Source organism: Notolepis coatsorum (genome assembly GCF_963971535.1).
Source record: "Notolepis coatsorum genome assembly, chromosome: 5".
Taxonomy (NCBI): domain Eukaryota; kingdom Metazoa; phylum Chordata; class Actinopteri; order Aulopiformes; family Paralepididae; genus Notolepis; species Notolepis coatsorum.
Genome location: NC_140169.1, coordinates 76,859,315 through 76,882,927, shown reverse-complemented (window position 1 = coordinate 76,882,927; position 23,613 = coordinate 76,859,315). Strand labels below are relative to the sequence as shown.

The window sequence follows — 23,613 nt, the reverse complement described above, 5'->3', positions numbered from 1 at the left end:
CGTGAGAGGCGGGGCCAACGTTTTCGTGTCCCGCTGGAGGAAGTTTCGTCCTTTCCTCCACAACCTTCAGTGGCCAGCTCGTCTGAACCTATGCAGGTGGACAGCACTTCTGTGCATGACTCCAGGCAGACTGGTTCTCATGTGGACTGGTGCCGGTACTGCAGGAGAAAAGGTCACACGAGGGTGGAGTGTCCGAAACTGAAGGTAAACGGTCAGTCTCGCTAGTGGGCCGAGAGACACTAGTGAGACATCACATCACCCCCTTTCGAACCTTTTTGCCTGTGGTTTTAGGCTGGAATAGGCAGTCTGTTAAGGCGAGACATCACATCACCCCCTTTCGAACCTTTTTGCCTGTGGTTTTAGGCTGGAATAGGCAGTCTGTTAAGGTTAACGCCTTTTTAGACTCAGGGGCAGTGGACAGTTTCGATACAAACTGCTCTGATCTATATATCACCCATACTACATAAATCATTTAACGTCGGTCACGGAATTATAAACGACCCCCCCCCCCTCCGTTCACCCGCGGGTGATCAGTCATAACATTTAGGACCATGTACAGTTGAAATTTTTTATATAACGTTGATCGGTATCAAACGGCATTTGATAATCTAATATATGCATTTATGTCTATATCTCACGTTCTAGGAAATACTGCAGAAAACGATAAAAACATTTATACTCTAGACGGTATTTTCGTATGAATGTGTGAATGAAAAAGTAAAACGTTCCTACATCCTGAACGATAGCTAATCGATGTTGAATGGGCCATAGTAATGTCAATTTAGCAATACAATTTAAAAGTTATAGCCCTGCAAAGAAGATGAACATCTCCATAGACTTACAGTACTGGCAGAGAATGGTTTAGGATGATCAAAGTGGTGGCAGAGAATGTGTTAAGAGGTCTGGTCTGCATCCCCTTAACAATTGTGTGTATTGGGCTGTACTGTACTGTACCCATTATGCAATCTGTTAATAAAGTTTTCAATCAATCAATCAATCAATATTATGTGTTGGTTGATATTTTATGTTTAGGTTGCATAATGCTCCTCGTCCACAAGGGGGTGCCACCTTCCAATGTTCTCAACAGGAAGTAAGCTGCCGAATAGGGTCCAGCTGCAACGCCAGAGTAGTTTTGTGGCCCAATAGGGTATATCCGCAGAGCCACAGAGCCCAACGTCTGGGCGGGGCTTCGTGGCGTGGACGGGTTTGAGGCGGGGCTTCGTGGCGTGGACAAGTATTGTGGCCTGGACAATCTTTGCACTACTGCGCATGCGGATGAGGGGGGGGGGGGGGGGGGGGGCTCTCTCGCTCGCTCTCTACATACACAACTTTCGTCTTGTTTACATCAGGGTCCCCCATTTTCAATTCATCATAACATGACATAGATACAGTAATGTTACATCTAGACATTTATGACATACCAGATCTACAAATATACTAGACATTTATGACATACCAGATCTACAAATATACAGCACTGTTTGTGATACAAAAATAGTAGAGTATATATAGTAATAATAGAGTATATACATTTGAGGGGGAATACAGTAGACCCCCCAGTACTTTGTGGAGATGTCATAAATCTTCTCCTCAGACATATAAAATCAGTTTTTCAATACAAGTACGACTCAAGACACAGAACATTAGTATGCAAAATAAAAAATGAACACAGATTTGAGTGTGAATGAAAACTTTACAGAAAAGGCACAAGGGTAGATCAAGGAGAACACTGTCATTGAAGTTGTGTAGACCATCTTTCCATTCCTGGTAACGGTAATGCATTCTATGTTGTTTGCAGTATTTGTAGTAGGTGGAAACATTTAGAGATGGAAATATGCAGCATTACACTCGATACAGTACTTTCTCACATGGTTGATTAAATTAACACTGTACATTTCAATATCATAATCAAAATACCTTGAATAATTTTGGTGCTAGTCAGGATTTTGGCCTTTGTAGTAATAAGGACAGGATCTGAGAGGGGCACATTGTCTGGGCATCGCTGGCACATCATCTCCTCAGGAACTAGGCATGGTGGATAAACAGTTTCCACTGAAGGAAGCCTCAAGCCTGATGTAAACAAGACAAAAGTTGTGTATGTCGTAAACGAGAGAGAGAGAGCGAGAGAGAGCCCCCCCCCCCCCCCCCCCTCATCCGCATGCGCAGTAGTGCAAAGACTTGTCCACGCCACGAAGCCCCGCCTCAAACCCGTCCACGCCATGAAGCCCCGCCCAGACGTTGGGCTCTGTGGCTCTGCAGATATACCCTACTCTGGTGGCTGCCACAGGCTTGCCCAGTGAGAGGATCCTCGGCGCTGCAGCTGGACCCTATTGAAGCCGCCTCTCTCTCCAGTCCAAAGACGAGCCAGAGAGAAGAATGGCTTTTGTTTTGGTCTGGTGGTGGGCGACACAACAACACTGAGCCCGTCGCTGCTGCTGCACGGAGACGTCGGAGGCGACGCTACTCATGTAAACAATGAGTTATATATTTATAATTATAAACCAATACCAAATAATCACGTCGAACTTGTTGTGGGTCAACCTCCTCTCCTCCTCACCCTAGTCAACAAGTCAACGTGTTGTTAGCATAACAGGTAAGTTAGCAGACGAGCTAACTAACTTCCCATTGATTGCTAGCTACCTACTGTTAGCCGGTGGATGTCAAGTGTGATGTTTGTTTCTCTATGTTCGTTACCTGTCCATTCCGTCAAGGCATTTCGATCCATCTGAGCCGGCTAACGTTATTATTATTATTAATGCACCTTGCAACAGCGTTGAGGCAGCAGCCCCTGAGTTAGCATTCTGCTATAGCTAGTTAGCTAACGTTAGCTAGTGGCGCTGCGGTTCTACCTCATCCAGACGGGTTACTGCCGCCCCCCCCGCACAGCAGACACGAGAGAGACCCTTTTCATGTTCGCTTATCTTCATTATTGATGATCTAATAATCTTAACGCCATCTTGTAAGTAAACGGGAGGCTGCAGCACCGTTAATGTGAGCGGGCGAGCTAGTTAGCTATAGCCAGCCTCACAGCTAACATTTGATCAGTTGCCTCGTATCTCCTTTCCGTCTGGTGTGAAATGAAACAGCATAGTATTCCACCCGATCATGGCGTGTTTCTAAAGTCGAGTAATTTGTGTCTCTCTCCTCCTGTCGTGTCATAAGCGGATCCCTGCTCGATGCTTGTATTGGCTAAGTAATAATGCCGTTATTGACAATCAATGAATCAGAAACGACCCACTCCACCCACCTCCAATGTACAGTTTCCCACCCCACCTACCCAACCTCCTCCAATGTACAGTTTCTTCCCCCTCAAATGTATATACTCTCTTTTTACACAAACAGTACTGTAGTGCCGAGAGATGAGTCGGAGACGGTGGATCGAGGCGAGTGAATAGCATTTATTAAGCACAGAAATACAACCTGCTACGTTGCTTGCAGTCGACTGACTGACTCTGAGATAATAGCCGAATACATACACAAATGTTCTAGAACATTGGTCATGACATCATACGGTGACACCCATGTTCTAGAACGTTCGGCAATGACATCACCATAAATGTTCCAGATTGTTCGATGTTCTAGAATGTTCGGCTATGACATCACAAATGTTCAAGAATGTTCAGGCGGAACTAATGCCTAACAATAGTTCTGTGGGTGAATTATGTACCATTACAATCACTACACAAGCCCCCCCCAGATTTCACCCATGGTCAAAATCTCCACGGCGGGGAGAGACAACGACCCGGCTGCGGCGTGTGCGGGGAAACCGGGGGCGAGGAGGTCCTTCGCCAGTCCTTCGGGACCTGTGGGCTAGGATGTCCGGTGGAGAGGTCACACAGCAGCCACCAATCGCGACGTCCTCCAGGCGTAGACTGGAATCTGCAGTCCTGAGGGCCTGGATGTCGTGGTCGGAGGCTTGTTCCGAGCCCATGTTGACATAGTCGAGGTCCGGCTGCAACGCTCCGATGACGACTCCGGAGGGGCAGTCCGCGACTACGTTGGGCTTCTCGGTGACGTGCTGCATATCCGTGGTGCACTCGGAAACGTATGTGAGCTGGTGCTGTTGTCGTGCCGACCACAGCCCCGCTACCTTTGACTCAGAAAACGTGAGGGGTTTGTGGTCGGCGAAAGCCGCCAAAAGGCCGCTGTATGTCGCCTCATCGCGGACACCTGCAAACGAAGCCTGTGTCTGCACGTTTATCAGACGGCCATGTCTAACGTCCACGAGGAGCCTGTGTGCACCAAGGAAATCCGCCCGAGGAGTGGGAACGAAATGTTGGCCGTGGCGCAGTCCCACATGAACCGCTGGCCCCCAAAACACAGTACCGTGTTCTTGTACCGTAGGTGCGGATGGGGTATCGTTGGCGGTCGCCAGTTGTGGACCTCTATTTTTCGCCGGCGGTGTCCTCTATTGTCACTAGGGATGGGAATCGAAAACCGGTTCCGGTTGGGAACCGGTTCCTAATTGGCCGATGCCTGGAACCGTGTGGCTCCCGTGACTTTCGATTCCCTTATCGCTGCCAGGTTTTTCCTAGTTGCGTAATAATGTTAGCGTTAGCATGTAGCCATGGCAGACTCTATTTGATTCATTAAGGGCTCGAAATTGCCTGGGTTTTGGTAATATGCTCCCGAAATGCTCCCGCTGTTTGGCTACTTCTATGTGCAGTGAAAACTACTTGAATGCTTTAGAACATAGTCATTGATTTAGTTTAGGGTGAGCTAAAATTAGCCGCGGAGCTATCGCTAGCTAACGTGAGCTAACGCTATTTAATCAAGCTCACAAAGAGAGATAAACAGCTGACAGCGGATAGTACAGGTACAAATACAATAAAACAGCGGGTGGGGACTGTTGTGTAAACCTTGTACTCTTTAGTTCACATATAATAAGAGTCGGATTGTTTGTTTACAAAGTCTCTACTCTGAGTCCGTCAGACAGGAAGTACCATGGTGCAACATACAAATGTGTCCGTGTAGCAACACAAGCCAATACCTACAGGACAGGGGCCCGGGGAGGGAGCTCTGTGTGTGTGTGTGTGTGTGTGTGTGTGTGTGTGAGACAGAAGTCAGAGGAATAACGACTGTTATTCAATAGATTAAATTAGTTAAGAATAAAAAAATAAATACATTTTAAGAGAATCTCAAATACATTATTTTATTTAAGTGTAGGCTATAGTTAATGTTTAATTTTTTACAGTTTTTGTATTTTTCTGACATGGTAAATGGCTGCTTTTTTATATAGCGCTTTTATCCAAAGCGCTTTACAATTTGTTCCTTACATTTTACCCAATCACTCACACATTCACACAACGACGGCGCAGGCAACCATGCAAGGTGCCAACCTGCTCATCGGGAGCAGTTAGGGGTTAAGTGTCTTGCTCAAGGACACATCGACACGCTGCCCGGGAGGAGCGGGAATAGAACCGGGAACCTCCGGATTGCCAGACGACTGCTCTACCTCCCGAGCCACTGTCGCCCCTGACATGGGGGCTCAACAATAAATGACAATCAGAAATGTCAAGTTGCATGTTGTTATTCTAACCAGCTTAGTTCTGTTGCATTTCCAATTTATTTATTTAAATTATAAATTGATCAGGTATCGATAAGAGAATCGAATCGATAAGCAGAATCGATAATGGAATCGTATAGATAAAATCCTATCAATTCCCATCCCTAATTGTCGCTGGCAGGGCGCTCCTCTGAGCTCCGGTGTCACAGAGGAATTTGCAACCGGAGAGTGTGTCTCTAATGAACTGCGCCGAACCGTGGGTGGTAAAAGCACAGGCCTACGGCAGCGGTGCGCAGGGCACGAAATTAACTTTTTTACTCACCGGCCAGTGGCAGGTAGATGGGAAGAATCTACCCGCCAAGCATATTTCTTACCTGCCAATTTTTTTTGATTACAAAAAAAATATATATATATTTTATATAAATATATATTTTTTTAATAAAAAATATGTATTATATAATCATACTTGTAGTTGTATTATCTGCGAGACATCGCCACCACGCAACAATTAAAAATGCTCGCTATCTGCAAACAGCTCCACTGTCTGTATACTCGGGTAGCCTCCAGCTCCAGCAAGGATTCTCCGGCGCTGCAGATGGACCCTATACTCTACATTCATTCAGCATGCTAGGCTTCTCCTGCGCTGCAGCTGGACCTTATTGGTATAACGTTACTGCTGTGCTTTGGTCATATCACATTCAGCATGCCCTCAGCTAGAATACGCATTGAATCAATGTTATAAGACATTGATATCAGGAGCTATCTGTAGCTACTGCTAGCCCGCTAGATAACGTTACTTAAGACGCTTCAAAGAACTATTTCGTTTACTAGGACATATAGAGCTAACGTGAGCTAGCTAACATGAGCTAACGAGCGAACGGAGGTATTATGCACTCGAGTCGACTATTGCTGGAGCATTTGTTTATCAGCAGCTATCAGTAGCTAGCCAGCTAGATACCGTTAGACAATGCCTCGTCATGTATTAAACTAAAAGTGAATAGTTGACTGGGTCATTGTTTAAACAGTAATGGTAGCTCATGGAGGTCCGCTCTAGACTAGAGCAGACTGCCTCTGTGTTGATACGAGCAGAAGCCAATAGTATCCCGCTGCAGGGCTGGGCGGATGCGTCTCTACATTTCGTAGCCGCATTTCTGCAGACCCCTCTCTGATTGGTTGAACTCCATTTCTGCAGACCCCTCTCTGATTGGTTGAGTGAAGCCCCTCTCTGATTGGTTGAGCGTGCGCATGCGCATGAGCCGCGACAAGCTCCTCCAGAAACTCCGGAGGAAACTCCGTTAAGCTCCAGAGAGAGAGGCTGAAAACCCACAGTTCTTGCCCGACGGACGGGAGCGAATCCCGGATCCGAGGTTTCTGATGACTACCCCCAAAACATGGAGGTCGCGAACGCAATTTATACGCATGGAAGTATTGATTACGCCATAACGAATCATTAAAAAAATATACCGTTAACTAGGGCTGGGCGATAAAACGATAACGATAACTATCGCGATAAATTATTTCCTCGAAATAAACATGAAACGTGGTCGCAAAGTTTCGATATATCGATTTTCCAAGCTTGGCTCCGTTCAGCCTCGGCTCACCACACTCACTAACAACAACCAACGTTACGTGATGACGTATTTACGCACAACAGCTAACAACCAATCAGTGAAGGAGATGGCCGAGAGCGAAGTATACCCGGAAGGAGGTAGGACTCACTCAACAACCAGGCTTGCTAGGCTAATTAGCTTGCACGGCAATGTTTTATATATTTACGTGCCTAGTATGTGTGTGACGTGAATTCTGAGGCCACGTTTATAGTAGTGGGGGTATACAGTGGACGTCGTTTCAATATATTGTGGCGGAAGAGAGTATTTTAGTGTAATATTTAGCACATTGTCATGGAATACACAGCTTAGATACTACAGGCTTGCTAGGCTAATTAGCTTGCACGCCGATGTTTTATATATTTACGTGCCGAGTATGTGTGTGTTTTGAATTCTGAGGCCACGTTTATAGTAGTGTGAGGTATACAGTTCGTTTCAATATATTGTGGCGGAAGAGAGTATTTTAGTGTCATATTTATTGTCATGAGATACTCCGCTTGTCGGCTAACGTGTAACGTGCGCGGACTGATGACGACATCAACTCGACTTGAGACATTCGCAGCAGCATAAGAAGTCAATTAAACTTGACAGACATTATATCGACGATAATTATCGATATCGAATTATATGAAAATAATTTTATAATTTTATCGCGATAACGTTTTTGGTCATATCGCCCAGCCCTACCGTTAACTGGAATATGTTGTGTGTGCCTTTCTGAATATGATTTGGGAGGGTTATAATAGAAGAAAGACAGTGTAAACAATATAATGTTATGTGAATAAACCGCGAAATAATAACTAATTCCTTGGTCAATAGAAGTCTCTGTGATACTTTCTGAATATGATTTGGGAGGATTATAATAGAAGAAAGACAGTGTAAACAATATAACGTTATGTGAATAAACCGCGAAATAATAACTAATTCCTTGGTCAATAGAAGTCTCTGTGATACTTTCTGAATATGATTTGGGAGGGTTATAATAGAAGAAAGACAGTGTAAACAATATAACGTTATGTGAATAAACCGTGAAATAATAACTAATTCCTTGGTCAATAGAAGTCTCTGTGATACTTTCTGAATATGATTTGGGAGGGTTATAATAGAAGAAAGACGGTGTAAACAATATAACGTTATGGGAATAAACCGCGAAATAATAACTAATTCCTTGGTCAATAGAAGTCTCTGTGATACTTTCTGAATATGATTTGGGAGGGTTATAATAGAAGAAAGACAGTGTAAACAATATAACGTTATGTGAATAAACCGCGAAATAACATAACGTTATGTTATATAATGTTACAATGTACAGTTTCTAACAGCTGGCTGTGTTGTGAAATGTGCATAACGTTATGAATAAACCGCGAAGTCACGGGAAATAAATAACGTTATACGCGAATCTGGTAGTACATTTCTGCTTATCTTCTTGATATGATAACATTACATCCGCCTTTTACCGCGTGACGAGCTAAACCAATCAGAGAGGGGCTTCGCTCACATGACTCTCAACCAATCAGGGCTGTACAGTGCGACGAGATGGTCGCGAATTGCCCCTTTAATTGACCGTTGCGATTGGTAAATATTATCTGGGGGCGGGCTTGCGAGCAGTGCTTTCAAGCCTTGCATTCGCATTTCACTCCTAAATTATCCAAGGCGTGTGATGAGACCAGGGGAGGAAACTAACTTTTTGGCTTACCAGCCAACTGGCGAGTATCTGATTTTTTTTACCAGACAAACTGATTTTTTACCAGCCCAAAAAAATTGCTAATTGTGATAATTACTTCTTTGTATGTCTTTGTCTAAATTGATTTTCAATCATAGTAAAAATCACACCGTGTCTCTACTCTTTAAAATATTTATTAGCATAAAACATTAATAACAGTCTCTACTCTTCACAATATTAGCATACAACATGTATTAATCACACTGTCTCTACTCTTCAAAATATTAGGATATCACATATTAACATGAAAGAGGGAACTATTCTGGACTGGGTTGGGCTGAACTAGGCAGTGAAAGATGCTGGGCTGGACTGGACTAGGTTGGACTGGTCTAGGTTGGACTGAGTTGGGCAGTGAAAGAACCAAGCATTTCACTGTAATGTAATAGCTAAATAAAACAACTTGACTTGTTACATTTGCACTCTGGTTGTATGCCAAATGTATTCTGGTTGTACTGTACTTGTGCTGTAAGATGACAATACATTGGAACCGAATCGACAACGCTAGGGGTTCAGCAGGTGTATTCTGAATGCCAAGTATGACAACATCACCGTTGTGAAGGGCATATGGGCGAGTGGTGATATGGGGGGAAACCCGGTAATAATAAAATGTCACTCGGCTGCATTTAAGCAAAGCCGCTCAGTATAGTCCACTATGTTGAACGCGCGTTATGGTAGCTTGTTACATGCTAGGTAGCTAGCCGGCTAATGCTGGTGCCTGGTTGACTTGTCATTCTCATCCGACTCGAAGGAGACGCGTCGCATGCTATTGTTCGCCCCCATGTCAGACCGCACTGATATCCGAAAGCGACGACACTACATGCAATTATTTTCATCCACTGATGTGTTTTTGTCTAAGTTTGTCTACGTTGTCAAGCCGGTGGCAGGAGTCTGTAGGTCCGCGCGCAGTGATCTGTCCACTTCCCCTAGATGGGCGGCATCTTCTAGAAAATGAGTGTTCATTGGAGGAGCTTAGAGCGCATCTGTACAACGATGATGTTCATTGGTTATGGTTGGATTGAGGCGCAAATGGGAGGAATCAAGGGGGGAGTCAGAGTTCGGCTTGTGCCAGTGAGCGAATCAGCAGATTGCAGAATGATTTTTTTGTTTGTTTTGTAATTACAAGTACTCGCCAGACTGGCGAGTGCTCTTCATGAATTACTCGCCAAACGTAAAAAATACTCGCATTTGGCGAGTAAAGTGGCCTAATTTCCTCCCCTGGTGATGACGCCACTCACGCGAGCTGAGCAGTGAGCACTCAGCAGGTATGATCAGCGGGAACAATCGACTGAGCACTCACTCTGATAGACTGGCTGACTGTCTGATTTAGCTATGAAGAAAAGTAAAGTTAGTATTGCTTCATATTTTCGACGCGTTTGACCTCCTATAGTGAGCCGAACTGAACTGAACTCAGACACACGGAGAGAGCTGCAGCGTCTGCTGCTCCTCCCGCACCCGTGGCTGTTGTAAACACTAGTCTCTAGTGGGACACTGGGACCTCGGTGAGCCTGCCAGCCGGCTAGCTACTGATATCAACAAATCCTCCAGCAAGTCTAGTAGTGCATGATAGCTCGCGTTAGCTTACTGTTCAAAACGAAACGTCCCATTAAACTAAATAGTTCAGATAGCTCCTGATATCAATGTCTTATAAGTTATAACACTGAGTCGATGCGTATTCGAGCTGAGGGCACGCTGAATATAGTCAATAGGGTCCAGCTGCAGCGCCGGAGAATCCTGGCCGTAGCTGGAGGCTACAGTATAGGGTCCAGCTGCAGCTCCGGAGTATCCTGGCCGTAGCTGGAGGCTACTCGAGTACACACAGACAGTGGAGCTGGTTGCATATAGCGAGCATTTTGACTTGTTGCGTGGTGGCGATGTCTCGCAGATAATACAACTACAAGTATGATTATATAATATATATATTTTATTAATAAAAAATATAAAATATTTTTTTTCTTTTTTTTTAAATAAAAAACAATCGATATAAATAATGGTAAAATTGTTATTTAAAAATTTGCCCCTAAAAAATATTTTTTGCCCCTAAATTTCTCATTTAGGGGCAAGTGTGCCCCTAGTGAAAAAGCTTAGCGTACAGCCCTGCCAATCATAGAGGGGCTTCGCTCAACCAATCAGAGAGGGGTCTGCAGAAATGGAGATCAACCAATCAGAGAGGGGTCTGCAGAAATGCGGCTACGAAATGTAGAGACGCTGGGCGGATATGACTCGTTGCCACGTTTTTTTCAAAATAAGAGTATCATACGAACCGAATGTTGCTAACTGCCGGAGCCATCGATATTATGACTGGAGCTGCGCTTGGGGTGGAAATGAGACCCGCACAGTATCGTTATGAACTACACGCCACACGGCGGGCAGACCTCTCAGTGGCACGCGCCAAACGTAAAAACTGACCGCCGGTGGTGGGCTCTAATTTCGCCCCCTGCCTCTGTTCTTCCTCGCCCCTCCCCCCTGCGGCGCGTAACCGCGTGTCGAGTGGCTAGGTAGAAGCCTTTGCCTCTTCTGCCAAAAGCACAGGGATCAGTGATCGCTGTATTGGCGAGTGCCGTCTGCACGTGTGGCGGCATGCACCTGAGAAACAGTTCGATAAACAGGAAATTAGGCTGTTCAGTACCTAGCAGATTTAGCAACATCTCCATGTGTTCCGAAGGCTTGCTGACCCCCAGGCCTCGTATATCGAACAGGCGTCGGGCTCACTCTGATCGCGACAGCTCGAAAGTCTTAAGGAGGTGCGCTCTAAACGCCCCATATTTATCCCGGGCCAGTGGAGCTGTGATGAATCCTACCGCCATCGCTGCTGTAGTGCTCCCGAGGCTCAAGACGACGTGGTAATATCTCGTGGCGTCGTCGTTAATCCCTCGTAGGGCGAATTGCACCTCTGTTTGAGCGAACCATGCTGCCGCAGACTTAGGGCTGGGCGATATGACGATATTATATAAATATCGGGTACAGTTCATTAACAATACACTTTTTCAACGTATCGTGGATATCGTGATGTTTTGCCCAATAGGATTGTGTCGCGTCAATCTGGTCCACACGTTACTCGTTCATATCTCAGCCTGTGTTGAGATATGCCCATTCCGCGGTCTGTTAATAAAGTTTTCAATCAGACAGATGTATGGAAAGGCTTTTATTATAACATTCGTTGAGGTAAAATCATTATGGCTCATTTAGTCATCCTGTGGTGCACTGGTCTCCTACTAGTCGGTTGCGGGGAGCTAATGTAAGTAGCTTTGTTGATGTCAGCACACCGGACATTCAGGAAGTCAAAAACGAATGGCGCTTGCCGATTGGTGCTAAGAACAGCAGGGCGCGTGCAAGCGGTGTGACGTAATTGGCAGACTCGACTGTCAATCAAAATTATTCTGTTTTCCGTCAGAATGAATGAATACTTTATTAACATATTGCAGAATGGGTACAATACAGTACAGGAGGATGAAGACCAGAAAAAGACTTTCGGCTTTTTTACATAAGGGTCCTCCATTTTCAATTCATCAAAACATTTAGAGACATACAAATATACAGTAGTTTCATAAAAATGCTAAAATGCTATTTATTTATTGATTGATTGATTGATTTAAAACTTTATTAACATATTGCAGAATGGGTACAGTACAGCTCAATACATACAATTGTTAAGGGGATGCAGACCAGAGAAAGTCTTTTGTCTTGTTTACATCAGGGTCCCCCATTTTCAATTCATCATATTTCATATCTAAATCATATAATATCTCATTGCTAAATATATGCAATATATTATAATCTAATAATCCAATAATCTAAATCTAATATATAATATAAAAATGCTAAATGCATGGGTATTTTATTTTGTCTTTAACACTTTGGGTGCCGGGAGCCGTCTTTAGACGTCTTTGCTGGCCATGCTAAAGTTGCCGGGGGACGCTGTACGTCGTCTTTATATCAATATTTCAAAAATCTGCGATCGGATTCATAATGTCCCTCCGCTGGCCTGAGATCCACCAGCAGGACCCACTGAGCTCTCTGGCGGTTCAGGAGCGCCATCTGGTGGCCGATCGGCGCAAGCGCTTAACAGGAAGCGCACTAGAGGTTTTGCTAGACGTCCGTATTGCTTCCGGCCACTCGGTACATGTCCCGTGACTCTAGCTCGTCACTCTACATAGCGATCGATTGCCAATAACTCGATAAACAACATGATTTGGACGTATATACCATTATACAAGCTGGAGATGGACCGGGTAATAATATATCCCATAATGATAAAATGTCTACTCGACGATGATCGCCCAACGGCGCGCGGAGACTGGGGTGAGTTTCAGCGTGTAACGTTACCGTCTTCGATAATAACTGATATTATCAACATTTGACCCACATTAGATGATTGGTATAACGCTGCCCACGGAATTATAAACGCCCCCTCGCCCATCCGGTCAACATCAGATGACGTGTAGTAACTTCTAGAAGTACGTCTAGTTGGAATTTTTTATATCGCGCTGATTGCCATCAAACTGTATTTCATCATCAATATAATGCATTTGGGGCTATATATCACGTTCTGGAGAAAGCTGCAGAAAGAGATGAAAACATACTTATACATTAGACCATACTTTACTATGAATATGTGAATGAAAAAGTTTAACGTTGCTACACAATGAACAATACATATAGGACTTTGAATGGGCCCTAATAATGGCAATGTAGCAATAGAATTTAAAAAGTTATAGCCCTGCAAAGAAGGGGACTTTCTCCATAGACAAATAGCGCTGGCAATCTATGGTATATCATTAATTTAACCTTAGGCAACCAAAGTGTTAATGTTAGCTTGCAAACTCAAATACTGTCTTGGTAAGCCTCATAATGAATCGTTTGGGGTAAAAAAAGAAAAACATTGTGATGTGTATCGCCGAAAGGTCAGAAAATATCGTGATATCATATTTAGGCCATATCGCCCAGCCCTACGCAGACTGCTCCCAAAACTCCGGCAATCGAAGAATAATGGCATTGTTTGCCATGTTCGGTTTGGTCTCTGAAACTTCAGCGAGACCAACGTCGGGGTCACCAGTGTAGTGCCGAGAGATGAGAGTCGGAGACGGTGGTTCGAGGCAGAGCGAATAGCATTTATTAAGCACAGAAATACAACCAGCTACTGCTACGTTGCTTGCAGTCGACTGACTGCCTCAGAGAATTGCCGAATACATACACAAATGTTCTAGAACATTGGTCATGACATCATACGGTGACATCACCCATGCTCTAGAACGTTCGGCTATGACATCACCACAAATGTTCCAGAATGTTCGATGTTCTAGAATGTTCGGCTATGACGGATGCATTATGTACCATTACAATCGCTACAACTGTTTATTTGTAGATCTGGTGGTATGTCATAAATGTCTACTGTATTGTACCCATTCTGCAATCAGTTAATACAATTTTCAATCAATCTGGCTCCCTCAGTCTGGGATCAGTCATCACCGCCCAAGACCAGCACCTGAGCAGGTGTAGTCAGCGGCAGAGGAGACCCTCAACAACCTCGCACGGCATTTACAAGATCGACAAGACTAGCACACATCATCCACACGCAAGCAGGTAGGCTGCAGAATGTGTGTTAGTAGTAGTGTTGTCACGATACTGGAATTTCGACTTCGATACGATACCTTGAAAAAGTATCGATACTTCGATACCATTTCGATACCAATTTTTTTTTAAATAAAATTATAATAATATATATATATATATATTTTAACAAATTTTGCTTTTGTTGCTGGTTGATTCTCCTCAGCTTCTCTCTGGTACTATACGAGAAGAGAGAGCGAGAGAGAGTGAGAGAGAGCGAGAGAGCGAGAGAGCGAGAGAGCGAGAGAGCGAGAGAGAGAGAGAGCGAGAGAGCGAGAGAGCGAGAGAGAGAGAGAGAGAGAGAGAGAGAGAGAGAGAGAGAGAGAGAGAGAGAGAGAGAGAGAGAGAGAGAGAGAGAGAGAGAGAGAGAGAGAGAGAGAGAGAGAGAGAGAGTTATGACCCGAAAATAGAGCTGCCGCGGTATTGATGTTTTCCTTACCGCACAAATTTGCAAAATATTTCCTACCGCCGCGGTTATCACACACACACACACAAAAAAAAGTTTGAATGCATTTTTTTTGTAGTCTACTTTTTATAGCATAAATCCTCTAGTCTAAATGTCTATCTTTAGAGGATGACTTTGCAGCATGAATATTGTTTGGGATTCGGCATGCACGCATTCGTTATTAAACGTGAAACACGGATTCGAAGTCTCCCCTCGGTGTCGCTAGCAGGGGTGGTAGCGGCGCGCCCGCCGGTTACCCCCCCGACCCTTTCTTCTTCTTCTTATTATAACGTTACTACTTATGATTACAAAGGTATTCGATTTGTGGCATTAACGTTAGTATAGTCACACGTTCGTATTTACCGGACCATAGCAAGGCAAGCGTTACTCAATTAATATCTAAGTTCCTTTCTTTGCTCAGAGCGTGCCGAGTTGTACCCATTCTGCGGTCTGTTAATAAAGTTTTCAATCAGACAAGTGTATAGAACGAAGGGCTTTTATTATAACATTTCGTTGCAGTAAAATCATGCCTCGTTCCCTGAGGAGCGACGGCGTCGGTAATCCACTCCGGTCTCCGGTGGGAGCTAACGTACTATTAGCCATGTTGTGACTGTGAGCTCTGATCAATGGCTCATGGCTGAGATTCAGGAAGTAAAAGCACTGCAAGATGCTCCAGCATGTGACGCGTATCTCTTCTGACCAATCAGTGGGGTCTGCAGTGTTTCATGTGACTTTTCTGGTACCCAATAGGGTCGCTTGGAATCTCTACAGAGAAGTAGGGTATATCTGCAGAGCCGCAAGCCCAACAAGAGCGTAATAATAATAATAATATAATAAAAAACAGCTGTGATGCCGGTATTCAGCCCAACGCTGCGGTGGGCATGATGTAACAGCGATACCGCGGTAATACCGATACCGCGGCAGCTCTACCCGAAAACGAGGGTACTTGAGAGAGGGAGATTCCTCCGGAGCTATGCTCGGAGCATTTATTAACGTTACATTTTCAACAACATTGCTGCTAATTGGACACTTCATGGAGGCGGTGTAACGTTGTGTCGATTTCATGCGTGTACTAGTGTCTGATGGGCTCGATGTAACGTTGGAAACGGGGTAGTTGTGTCGAGTTCATGCGTGTACTGGTGTAGTGTGGGTGGGCTCGGCTTGACGTTACTCTGTTTACATGAAGTAATTATAAAGGTGGCCAGCTAGCTAGCATAAGCTAACGGAGGAACGACAGCTAACGTTAGCTAATAATAGCTTTGTTTACAAACTGAAGACAGGGCTGCCCGGCTGTGAGGGGGAGGAGGCTGCAGCAGCTTGTGTCTGTTGCCGGTCTCTGAGGAGGAGGAGGATGCGGAAGGGCAAGCGTGCTCTGGCAGCGCGTCTGTCTGTCAACAACTTGCGGGAGCAAGCCAGCTGGTATCGGTACTTCGGGAAATGAGTATCGAAACCATTTTAAATATTCAGTATCGATATGTATCGATATTTCGATATTTTTGACAACACTAGTTAGTATGCCAACTTTTTATGCTAATTCATGAACCAATAGCCATTATACTTGGGGTATTTGGGCAATCGGGCTTCCATTCGAATAGCGTTCATAAAAAAAGAATAAAAGAAGGGAAATAATGAAATGGGGGAGAAATACTGTGTTGTACTGCAGTCTCTGACAAGAACAAGTTACAGTATCCATCTGCAGGACCACAGCACCGACACATTCAGGACCGCGACACTTTGCGGACCCACACTCTCCAGACCCTCGCTCCCATTGGCTGATTTGGGTCACGTGACCGTCCCACCCAATGGCTGAATTGGAGTGGGACGGTCACGTGACCCAAATCAGCCAATGGGAGCGAGGGTCTGGAGAGTGTGGGTCCGCAAAGTGTGACGGTCCTGAGAGTGTCGGTGCTGTGGTCCTGCAGCAGGATGCATCTCCAGCCGAGGCTGCTGAGCAGCTCACTCGAGTCGCGCTGCCTGTCACCTGTCCGAGCCGGTGTTCTGCGAAATTCTACTACTCTGCTGAGAACTGCTGCCGTAGCGCGAATCGCCTATATGTTTGGACAGCTGGGTGACGTCACCCTATAGTTCACTCCGAATTCCAACAGGTGTACCGACATTTTATCATCTACAAATACATTCGGCTGCAAAGCCAATTACATGCAAATATTTACATGCATATACAGTTCAAAAGGTGCAATGAAAAACATATGTTTAAGATATTGTTTAAGATATATCCTCAACAAGACGTTCGTCAGCAAGGTGGCAGGATATTGTAGTGTGAACGATTGTGGGTCATGCGCATGCGTGCGCCATGCGTGCCAGCAGGTAGTAGAATTTCGCAGAACACCGTTTCAGATGATCCCCAAAAGGTAGAATGCAGGATCTGCCACTGACAGGAGCTTCACCCATGGAGGAGAGGGGGAGGTCACATATAGTTGTTCAGAGGAGCGCCTCTTCAGCAAGTCTGGCCCGACTATTATTGAGAACTGAATCAATCAGAGGGTCGGTTTGTTATAATAACAGAATACACAGGGAGTATCGCCGGGACACTGTCCAGAGGGAAGGGGGCAATAGAATCCGGAGGCTAATATCCCCAAAACCGGAGGTGAGTTTAATAAGATTAATAACTAAATGAGCTATATATAGCCTACCGTCTGTGTCGAATATGATATATAGGCATTTAAATAATAAATACATTTATTTAATTTTAATTAGCAATAAAAAAAAATTTAATACTTTTTTTTTGCCCCCCCCCCCCCCCCCCCCCCCCACGTGTCCCGCATTGTCCCGCAAAAGCAGTGCTGCTGTCCTGCGACTGAACCATTTTGACCTGGTCACCCTAGCTGTATAGCATATTCTTTATCTCCCCCAGAGTCTTTAACACTTTAATCGCCGAAGACGCTGTGCAGCGTCTTTCCCCGCCATGCTTATTCTGCCGAAGACGCTGGACAGCATCTTTGATATCAATATTTAAAAAATCTGTGATCGAAATCATATTTCTCCCCCGGAGACATTATATGTACTGGTGAGCCCCTCTCAACTCTCCAACGGTTCAAGATCGCCATCTGGTGGCCGATCGCCCAAACAGGAAGTGATGCGGATGAAGTGGTGCTCACCCATATTTCGTCCGGGCACTCGCTATCGTTAGCAGGACTCCATCTTGACACACTGGATGTCGATCGGTTGCAAATAACTCGATAAACAACATGATTTGGACGTATATACTATTATACAACCTGGAAATGGATCGGATATTTCTACATCCCATAATAGGAATATTTCAGTTCCACGCTCATCGTCCAACGGCGCGAGGAAGATACGGTAAGATCCAGCGTTATTTTTCAACGTGTTCTTTACTAACTGCTCTAATGATCATATCACCCACACTAGATGAATGATATAACGTTGCCCACGGAATTATAAACGACCCCCCGCCCATCCGGTCGACATCAGATGATAAGTAGTAACTTCTAGAAGCACGTCCATTTGAATTTTTTTTATCTCGCGCCGATTGCTATCAAACTGTATACAATCATCAATATAATGCATTTAGGGCTATAAATCACGTTCTGAAGAAAGCTGCAGAAAACGATAAAAACATACTTATACTTTAGACCGTATTTTTGTATGAATATGTGAATGAAAAAGTATAACGTTGCTACACCCTGAACAATAGATATAGGACGTTGAATGGGCCATAGTAATGTCAATTTAGCAATACAATTTAAAAAGTTATAGCCCTGCAAAGAAGGGGAACTTATCCATGTTAAATAGGGCTGGCGAGGGATGGTAAATTATGAATTTAACCCCGGCGATCAAAGTGTTAACATACTGTGTAAAGGCTGAGAAAAAAAATAAACAAACGAACACACAAATGCCTGTATAACCCACACCCAGGTTATGTGATTATAAATCATGTGTCCATTATGTGACCAGTGGCGAATCCTTATGGAAGCCAACGGAAGCCAGGCCTCCCTATCAAAATATGAATTAATGTCAAATATGAAAAAAAAATATATATTACTTTTTTTTTAATATAGTTTACATTCTTTTTCATCTGTTATAATTTTTTTTTTTTTTTTTTTTAATGTCTCCCTCTTCTCCTTCTCACTCTCTCTAACACACTGTCAGACTCACTATGCTCACTGCAGCTAGAGGAGAGGCAGGGGGTAGGTGTCTTTCTCCAGCCTCAACCATGTGATTCATGTATGTAGAGTCCAAAACCGATACTAGCCAATCAGATTCGAGCTGACTGCCACACCTTAAAAGTTTAAAACGGGGCTGTGAGCAGAATAATTAGTCTGGCATCCCCTCTGCACTCTGAAAATTGTATTAACCCGTGACTGCTCCCACGGGCCGAATATTGCCCCGATCCTCGCGAGATTAAATCCACGGGTACCTTTCGGCGTGCCGAAGCTTTTCCTAAATCACTTCCATCATCGAAAACGAGGGGAAAAGGTCTGCTCGCGACCCTGAAAATGTTGCGTGATTTTAAAAACGCTGTATTAAGTGAGCCTGTTCTGAAGGTCCAGATTAACACATAGAGTCTGCGTTTATTATTTTGTATAACTTATATATTGTTTATATATATATAAGATATATATTTTCACGTCATCTGTTTACCTACCAGTATTCATCATTCGCTTATTTGTATATGTTCCACTCTTAACGCCGTAGACAGCGTGAGCGCATGCGCGGGGTTCTTGGCACATGCCTGGACAGAGTGTGGGTTATAGAAGAAATGTTTGGCAGCAGTGACAGGACGGCAAGCAACGTATCTTGACCGAGAGCTGTACAGCTAATTAGATACCACATAATATTGTCGAGCCACTATTGGCACAGTATAGTGACTTGTTCGAGCGAAGTAATGTTTAGAGACTTATAGCTGAACCCAGAGGCGTTCTGGATTTAACTACCTATTGAAGACGACATGCGGGTTGGCCTAAGTGTACAAGGGCTAACTAGCTAGCAACCATGCCAACGGGCTTTTTGGACTAATAGCTATTAATCCTGCCATCGGGCGCTAGGAATACAGGAACCCGGTCCGTACGAGACCCTCCTCACCAGCGATGACAGGATTATCCCAAGTTTGTCTGCGGCTCTCTGGAGTAGGAGCTCCAGAGAATTACCGTCTCCACCCGCCATCTTGCTTTCCCCGTGCTGCTCGCTTCTTCTCACTCCATTCCAAGCATCAATGGTCGAGTACTCGTAGTTCAGGACTATCGTTACCTCTGACATTGTTGCATTGACATTATCGTATTAAAAGAGATCTGCGCTATGTATAATATGTATGCTTTCTATTACTATTAAAGTGATTATTCAACTTTGTATCACTGTCTCCTCGCAGTTAATAGAGTGTCCGCCATTTTGTGTACCTATACTGTCTGGCTAATTAATATTCTTTAGTAGTGGTTTAATCTAGCATTTCAATACAGTCAGGGTTGTGTAGCCCCTTAGCTACAGAGCCTATTATGGGATCCACGCAAGCTTTCTATCGTGGGAACATCTGGGCGTCCCGCAACTTTTACTAACTTTTACTGTAGCCCCGAAAATGCTTAGAAAAGGAAAGCCGAAAGCGTGGAATAAACTCGCCAAAACGGAAAAGTGTCCCACGGGCGCGCCGTGATTCCGATCCGCGTGAAAATATTCACGACCATAGAGGAGACCGTGGGACACCTTTTTGCAACCGAATATGTGTCTCGAATTTGCTCCCACGCGGCGCGCAAAATCGTGCAAGGAAAAATCTGACCAAAAATGAACCAATGTTCCAGCAGCAGGCCTGTACACTGCGATGATATGATCGCGAATTGCCCCTTTAATTGGCCGTTGCGATTGGTAAATATTATCTTGGGGCGGGCTTGCGAGTAGTGCTTTCAAGCCTTGCATTCGCATTTCACTCCTAAATTATCCAAGGCGTGTGATGACGCCACTCACGCGAGCTGTCAGTGCGACACAATGTCGTGGTGCTATGAAAGAATCTGTCGGCAATGAATGAACTTACTGCGATCACCGATAGCCTGAGTGAAAAAAAAGATTTGCGCGGAGTGAATCTGGGTCACGCTATATACTTGGAACTTGTAGTCTATCGTGCGATTAAAGACCATGTCCCTATCTGCGTAGTCTATACATCCAACACCAAATCCCATAATTCCTAGCGAAACGAAACTGAATGTGTCCGCTTCCTTTAAATAATAATATGGCTCTTGCTCCGCAAGAACAACGGAGTGGATAATGGATATCAGTCAATTTTATGACAACCACGTCCGATGTGGAGAGATGATAAGATGATGATGATTGACGTGATGATGTGATGATTGATTGACGGGGACACGGAAACTTCTAACGTTCAGGATCAGCCATGCATTACGTGAGTACCCCACTATTAGGACGTGAAATACTGTCTACTTAAATTGACACCGCGGATCAATAAAGTATCAACCTATCTATCTAATAATGAGACGATATGCAAATAATATAATACTAATAATTGTCGGTTCCCCGTATATGAAATGAAATGACTGCTGGTAAAATCACTGTTTATTTCTCGTTTAGCATAGTATTACATTCCACTTCTATAAACAATCAAAGTCCTACCGTAAGAGCCTCATACGGGTCAATTAAACCTTTTTTATTAGTCTTTCCTTCGAGCTAAGTTGGACTGAACATTTCACTGTCAAAAGCGCAAATGTAAATAAGGTTGCGTTGCAACAGTTTTCAAAATAAAGGTCATATATACAAATGCCTCTCAATTCTTATAAAAAAAAAGTCCCGGATATACATAAACATTAATTGGCATAGATCTCTATAAACGGCCCAACACATTGATCACTTTAGGCACACACTGAAACCAGTAACATCACAAATATGAAGCAGGTAATTACCCATACAAATAATAAACCTTTCATGAGGTTATTTACAATAATAATAATTCATTTGATTTCTAAAGCACTTTTCATTGTGAAACAAATGTATGCAGAGTTTCTTCTCCTCCTGATTAATGGTGTGTGTGTGTGTTGTGATGATCTCATTCAAGGAGCACTACACAAGCGCGCGCACACACACACACAGTTTGTTGTTTTTGTTCTATTAGTGATTTACACACTCTCAGTTGGTTCATTATAAAAGATACAAACCTGAAAACAAACGCACTTAAATGTTAAATAAAAGGACCACAGTAATGAGGCAGGACTCCGCAGGAGGAACATATTTTTTTTTAATAATGGTAAAATTGTTATTAAAAAATTTGCCCCTAAAAAATATTTTTTGCCCCTAAATTTCTCATTTAGGGGCAGGTGTGCCCCTAGTGAAAAAGCTTAGCGTACAGCCCTGAGCAGTATTAATGACCCTGATGTAAACAAGACAAACGTCTTTCTCTGGTCTGCATCCCCTTATACAATTGTGTGTATTGAGCCGTACTGTATTGTACCCATTCTGCAATCTGTTAAATAAATAAAAAGAAAGTTTGACTGGCCGCCGAGCCATACTGTAGTGTACATGGTGACTGCTTGACTAAAAAAAAAAAAAAAAAAAAATTAATAAAAATATTTAATTTTTTTTTAATAATTTTTTTTTGGCTTCCCCTGTTATTTTACCCACGCGACGCCACTGTATGTGACTAGCCCATGGAATAGTCCCTGTGCCAGGAAGGCGCTCTGGTTGCCCTGGTGGATCGGCGTAATTCCGCCCTCTGTGCAGGGGGCGACACAGTGGGCCCCGGTGGGGGATTGGGTCCAAAGGGGTCGGTGGTGACGCCCGAAAGATCATGTACTTGCACGTGTCTGCCTGCCCCTTGATGCGGGCGTGGAACGACCGGATGGGCTCTTCATATCCCTGCCGCATGTTAGACAGGGCTGCCCGAGCTACCATGGTGTTCTCTGCGTGAACGGCGAGTGCCTTCATGGCACGTCCTCCTCGCCGTTGCCCGCTAGGCTACTGCCCGCCGCGCGTGTGAGATCCTTCCTCAGATCCTCCTCGCAGCACTCCAGTAGCTGTGAAACTATGTCGGGCCCCCTGTTTTGTACTCACCCCAGCGGGTTACGAAGTATGACCAGGCCTCGCCCGTTCCGGCTAGTGCTATGGAGGGACGCTTTAGCTTCTCCATTTTAGCATTTGCGCCACTATACATCGCTGCGACATGTATAGTGGCATGTACACTTAACATGGCCGCCGCTGCATGCTCAGCTACGTAGTCACAACCCTCAATAGGCCACTCTGCATTTATAAGCACCATTGTCAGTTATTTGTAGGGGTGGGAATCACCAGTTTCATCAGGATACGATACGATATAGATTCTTTGGACAACGATACGATATTTTCCGATATCACAAAGTCTGCCACGATACGATTCGATTCAGGTGCCTGCGATCGATATGAGACGATATTATATGCCCATTTAACACAATCAGCAACATTTAAATCAACAACAAAAAAAGGCAATGGAAATATCATGACATTTTTATTTTTGATCTCTTCCAGACATTTAAATGAAAAACAATCTATTGTTTTTAATACAAATAGACCTCCTGATCACTGTTTTTGGTTCTTTTTTCTTTTTTTCTGATATTAATATCCTATCACAGCGCTGTATTTCGGAAGGTGCAGTACCGGCCAGATCCTGTTAGTGGGGCTATAGAATGCAGTAACCCCCCCTCCTTCCCAGTCCCTAGTGGACCTCTGCTGCTCTCTCTATCAGCTTAGCTTAGTTAGCTCACGCTAACGCAACGTT

General features: G+C 44.2%; 1 protein-coding gene across 3 annotated transcripts in view; it reads left to right on the top strand.

Moving 5' to 3' along the window:
• The first annotated feature begins 2,369 nt into the window (after window positions 1-2,369).
• Window positions 2,370-23,613, top strand: part of tbpl1 (TBP-like 1) — a 52,276-nt gene continuing 31,032 nt past the window's right edge. The window contains exons 1-2 of one of the 3 annotated variants that reach the window (XM_084313834.1): window positions 2,370-2,593; window positions 14,285-14,416. The gene's annotated coding sequence lies outside the window, so the exon portion shown is untranslated. The remainder of the gene's footprint in view (window positions 2,594-14,284; window positions 14,417-23,613) is intronic. The other 2 variants (XM_084313835.1, XM_084313836.1) reach the window with 2 other exon arrangements.